Source organism: Cricetulus griseus, chromosome 6 (genome assembly GCF_003668045.3).
Source record: "Cricetulus griseus strain 17A/GY chromosome 6, alternate assembly CriGri-PICRH-1.0, whole genome shotgun sequence".
In the NCBI taxonomy this organism is placed as follows: Eukaryota; Metazoa; Chordata; class Mammalia; order Rodentia; family Cricetidae; genus Cricetulus; species Cricetulus griseus.
Genome location: NC_048599.1, coordinates 33,123,259 through 33,129,258, shown reverse-complemented (window position 1 = coordinate 33,129,258; position 6,000 = coordinate 33,123,259).

Below are 6,000 nucleotides of genomic sequence, written 5' to 3'. Positions count from 1 at the left end.
TTCAGTTGTCCTTTTTGTGGGTGATTTGTTTTAGAGTTAGATTATAATCAAGTACCTAAAGATGATGGATAAATGTGTATGACAGTGGTTGGGCTTGGTGGCCTGTGCCTTTTATCAATTTGGGACACTTGGGAGGTATAGGCAGAGGCAGGTTGATCTCTGTGAGTTCCAAGTCCACCTATATAATGTGGACTACATAATGAGACCCTGTTTCAAGTACACACTCACACACATTCTCTCTCTCTCTCTCTCTCTCTCTCTCTCTCTCTCTCTCTCTCTCTCTCTCTCTCTCTCACACACACACACACACAGGGGCACACATGCAGACACATAACAATGAACTTCACATTGAGCTGGTAATTGTGAAGAGCAAACAGAAAGACATTGTTCAGAAGCTTATGTACTGATAGAACAAAAGAAGCAGGAAGGAAAACAGATGGCCTGTGACCTGCAAGTGTTTGCAGGGTTACCCAGCACAGTACTTGGCTTAGATGGCTCTAGGGCAAATCACAGCTAATCTGAACTCAGAGCCAGGCAGGGCCCTGCAGACAGCTCCTCCCTGTCCTTAAGCAACCTCTGCAATGTCCTGGCTGAGAGTTCAGGACGATTGCAAAATCAACAGCACAGGCCTGCTCTTCTGCAGACTAGTGTTCTGGCGATTGCAGCCATGCCTGACTGCTAGGAGCTCATTGCATTCCTGCTGACAGAGAGAAGGGAAGGAGCTAAGAGGGCTTCCGAGACATCCATAGGATAGCTACTTAGAGACCAGAAGAAGGGCTGGATGAACTTGCTTTTGATGTTTGGAGTGAAGAGATGCTGGCCCCTGCATCTATACAGCTGCCCTCCCGACTCTGCAAATTTAGACCATTATGCTGTCATTGTGTTGAGGAACCAGTACTCCTCTTAGATTTAAAGCAGGTCACAACATCTGAATTAGGCAGTTTGAGCAGGCCCCATGAGAGCAGAATCAGGAAAACTAGAATGAGCAGAAGAAAACATCACAAGACTTTCCCTAGTCTGTCATTGGGCAACGCTTCCCTGGCAGAGTTTCAACCCATGTGTCTTCATTTTTCCCCCCACGCAGGCATTTCTCACTTCTCAGTTTGCCAGGAAACAGACCCTGGCGGAATTTGGATAGAATAAGAGCAGAGTAAAAATATACATACTGGGTGGGGGGAGAGGAGAATGCACTTCCAAATCTAAAAATATCTTGAACACCAGCCAGAGGAAGGGATTTTGTTTTTGATGTTGGACATACTGCCAAATATTGACCCCTTAGGGACACAGAAAAAAAAATGGAAATTGGTAAAGTTGTTTGTAGCATGTGGAAGTTACTTTAGATCTACAAGCAAATGCAAAAGACAGGAAGCTGGGCCTGACTGCTTCCATTCACAAATGTGGCCTCATCTCTGGGAGAAATATGAAAAAATATCAAGGCCTGTGGTGTTTAACAGCCTGGCTATACCCCCAAATGTCTGTGAAAACTGACACAGGAAGGGCTCTGTCTTCATGGGGCATGTGTTCTAACTGCGTGCCGAGTCTCCTTGATTTCCAGACCATTTTCCTATGGGTGAGTTTGAGACCCAAAATGTTGTTTGCCATTTGGTGATCCTTAGTCAAGCTGGAAAAAAAGGAGAGAGAGGAGAAAGTTGGCATTTGTTTCAGGAAGCAGGTTCCGTTTTAAAAGGAGTCTATGTTTTAGCGTCAGAGAGTGGGTGGCAGCTGGCCCAAACTTGCCACATGAAAATTGACTTTGCTGAGAAAGGAACCACAGGAGTTTTAAAAAATGAAATGAAGGGGGGGTGAGGGGGAGATTTAAGCATATTTGGAGGTAGGAGTATAGCTCAGTAATATAGTACTTTCCCAGCACACTCTTGGTTCTGTGTTTGATACCCAGCATGCAGTGCACAAGCACACCTACCCTTTACCCCTCCCCCCACCCATACCCATACCCCAGGAGAACAGATAACTCACAGATCTGAAGGGTATCAATACTCTTCATTCCACTTCTTTTGTTGCTGCTGTTGTTTGATTTTTAAGACAAGTTTCACTATGTAGCTGAAACCTGACCTTAAACTTTCAATGATCCTCGTGTCCCTGACGGCTGGGTCAATGGGTCAATACTCAAAAATTTTTTTTTTTCAGATTAGGAGGTAAAACACAGACTAGACTAGTGCTTTACTATTGAGCCACACCCCAGCCATGGGTCAATACTCTTTCAATACTGTTGTTGCTTTGAGACAGGGTCTCATGTAGCCCAGGCTGGTCTCGAGCTCACTGTGAAGCCAAGTATGACCTTGAACTCCTGCTCTGGAGTGCTGGAATTACATGCACGTGACATCAAGCCAAGCTAGTGAGCCAATACTCTTATTAGGGGGATAACCAAGGTCTGGTCTAAGGATTCTTCATGGAAGATCTCCAAGTGGAGTGAAGTGGCTAGGGGGCTGGAGACAGCTTCTTTTCTTCATTCTAATAAGAACTTGCAGCCGGGAGGTGATGTACACCTTTAACGCCAGCATTCAGCAGGCAGAGGCAGAAGCAGAAGCAGAAGCAGGCAGATCTCTGTGAGTTTTGGGCCAGCCTAGTCTACAGAGTGAGTTCCAGGACAGCCAGGGCTACAAAAAGAAACATTGTCTTCAAAAGCCAAAAACAAAAACAAACACATACACACACACACACACAAAACAAAAAACAAAAAAAAAAAAAAACCTTGCATCCCAAAGCAGAATTTTCCAAAATTCTTATTTTTTATTTTAAAAGTGCTTAGAATAGTGTTATATGAATGACTCTGGGTATGATGTCCACCGGTGGTTGGGGGAGGACATTCAGCATACCCCTTCCCCCTCTGTAAGCAGCACTTAGGTTTCTAGGGCACATGTTACTCATACAATGTGTAACATGTATGATGTTTTTTCATGATGACCATGCTTCTATTTCTTCTCATGCCCCCGCAGGATTTGTAGGGCGTTTCTCTCTTACAGCAAGTCTTAAAATATTTGTATTCCACTCCAAGGCTCCCGGCCAACACAGGCTCTGACTTGCCTTGTCCTCTTTATATTCCAGCTGGAGACTTGATTGTGAATAGACTCCTGGGCACCCACCACCCACCCACTCGGTCCATCACTGAGACTCAGTGTCGACTGCTGCTGTTTTAAGTGTGTATAATTTTTTTCTCGTAGTGCTGGGCATGGAACACAGATCTTTGTATTCTCTAGGCAAGCACTCTATGACTGAGCTACACTTCTCAGCCTTAGGCAGCATCTTGAAATCACCTGGGGATACCTAGACACCAGAAAGTCTTCAGGTGTCCAGGTGATTAATGCCTCCCCCAATGCTGTTTTGTTTTTTGAGACAAGGTTTTTCTGTTTAACTATCATAACTGTCCTAGAACTCACTTTGTAGACCAGGCTGGCCTCAAACTCACAAAGATTTTTTTTTGGGGGGGAGGGGGGTTGGATTTTCTAGACAAGGTCCTTCTGTATAGCTCTGGCTGTCCTGAAACTTGCTTTGTAGACCAGACTTGATGATGGAGTTTCTGTTTCACCAGGTCCTGCAGCCACTTAGTCCCAAATAAACACACTGTTAGACCCCTGGAAAACCTAAGGCATCCAGGGTCTAAGCCCAGGATCACGGTCACCCCAATCACCAGGCAGATTCGAAAGCTTGCTGCAAACTGCATGAGGCTTTATTGTTGTTTAACGAGCTAACCCCATGTTAGCTCGGGTCTTTCACCCACCTGCCATGGTGGATGGCTAGCAAAGACAGCTAGAACCGGCTGTGTTGGATTAATGTCTCTTTATTCCAGAAGACACCAAGGTAAAACACAGGCCAGAGCTAGGTTATAGAACCCAGCCAGCGCGGCCAGAACAAAAAGGGGCCCGTGTCCCCACGTGCAGCCCCTTAAGAAGCTCCCTTATGTCACCCTGGCTTTCCTTCACCACACCCTTCTGGGCGAGTCCCCGGGTCCACCTGGTACCTGCCCCAGGACTATTGGGCGGGGCTAGGGTGACTCCCTACACGGCTGCATAGAGATCTTGTAGGGCAGTGTAAGGGGAGTGTCTAGGGGTATGCACAGGCTCAGGATTGGTGTGCCTCCAAGCTTGGAGGCACACCACAGGGCTTGCCCTGTGTTGATTGGCCAACTGGTTGTTATGGCCCATAGGCCCTCCCAGAGTGGTTGCTATGCTCTGTGTGTCATTGCTGTGTGCTTGTCCGTAAAGCACACACAGAGCCATAAAGCATAGCACCGCCAGCTAACTTCTGATTGGTTCCTTGCCACGAGGCAGGCATCTGACTTCTAGTGACTAGGACAAAGTCATGGCAAGCACATGTTACTGTCATGGCTGCCGAAATGGGGAGCTGGTCCCTTCAACACAGAGGCTTCTATTAATTATTAACTGTTTGGTCAATGGCTCAGGCTTCTTATTGGCTAGCTCTCTCTTAACTATTCACCCATTTCTGTTAATCTATGTATTGCCATGAGGCTGTGGCTTACAGGTAAGGCTCTGGCATTTAGTCCTTTGGCAGCTACATAGTATCTCTCTTGAGACTCAACCTGTCTTCCCCTTCCCAGAATTCTCCTAGTCTGGTATCCCCACCTATACTTCCTTCCTGGCTAATGGCCAGTCAGCATTTATTCACCAACCAATAAGAGAAACATATTCACAGCATTCAGAAGGACATCCTCCACAGGCTGCCCTTGAACTCACAGACATCTTCCTGCCTCTGCCTCCTTAGTACCACCCAGCCAGACACAGTTCTTAAAGAGACAGCATACCTGGGAGAATATCCTCTTGCTTGGCTACTAGCACCTGAATAGAGCAGATTCCTTATTTAGCTGGCAGAAGACCCTGAAGTACTTTAACCTCTTGTATTGCTTTGTCCAATATAAACATAAAGTTGATTATAAATTTTCTAGAAGCTACTTTTTAAAAAGAAAAAATCAAAATACCCTGGCAGTTCAAATTAATTTGAGTTATACATGCTATATAACCCATGAGATTCTAAATATTATATTTCAACAATTTGAAGCATTAAAGAGGCATTTTACGTTCTTTTTAAATACTAAGTCTTCAAAGTCTTAGGTGTATTTCATACTTAACAGCACACCTAATTTCACATGGATTTCATCTCAAACTATCTATAAGCTTCTGTCCCTAGTGCCCACCAATCTGGATAATGAAATTCTAACATATTAGCAGAAATGAGAGAGAGAGAGAGAGAGAGAGAGAGAGAGAGAGAGAGAGAGAGAGTGTAAGAGAGAGAGACACAGAGACAGAGACAGATTGGGAGTAGCCCATTGTTCACAGCATTTCCTACTATCTAAGAGCACCCTCAGGAGCTATAATTAGAGCTTTTTTCAGGAAAGGAACAATAAATGGAGGAAAGAGGAAGCAAAGACAACTCTTGCTGATTTCCCATTCATGGCCAAAATGAAAACCTGAGATGAGCCATCTCCGCCCCCACAGCAATACTAATAGCACTCCCAGAAAGGAATTACTGATGAGCTAAAAATACAACAACTTCCCCTCTTTTAATTTCATTTATTTATTATATTCATTTACTTATTTGGATATTAACATATACATTTAAAATGATTCAACAGTGCTGCACCTTTTTTTATGTGTATTGGTGTTTTGCCTGTATGTTTGTTTGTGTGAGGGTATCATATCTTGGGAGTTATAGACAGTTGTGAGCTGCCATGTGGGTGCTGGGAATTGAACCTGGGCTCTCTGGAAGAGCAGTCAGTGCTCTTAACCATTGAGTCATTTCTCCAGCCCAGCAGTGCTGATCTTAACTTACAGAAAGAAAGGAAGAAAGAAAGAAAGAAAGAAAAAGAAAGAAAGAAAGGAAGAAGGAAACAAGGAAAGAAACACAGCATATAATGTGGTTGGTTTTCTTTTTTTATAATTTTTTTTATTTGAATTAGAAACAAGATTGATTTACATGGCAATCCCAGTTCCCTTCTCCCTCCCTGTCCTCCCCTACCACCCCCCCCAA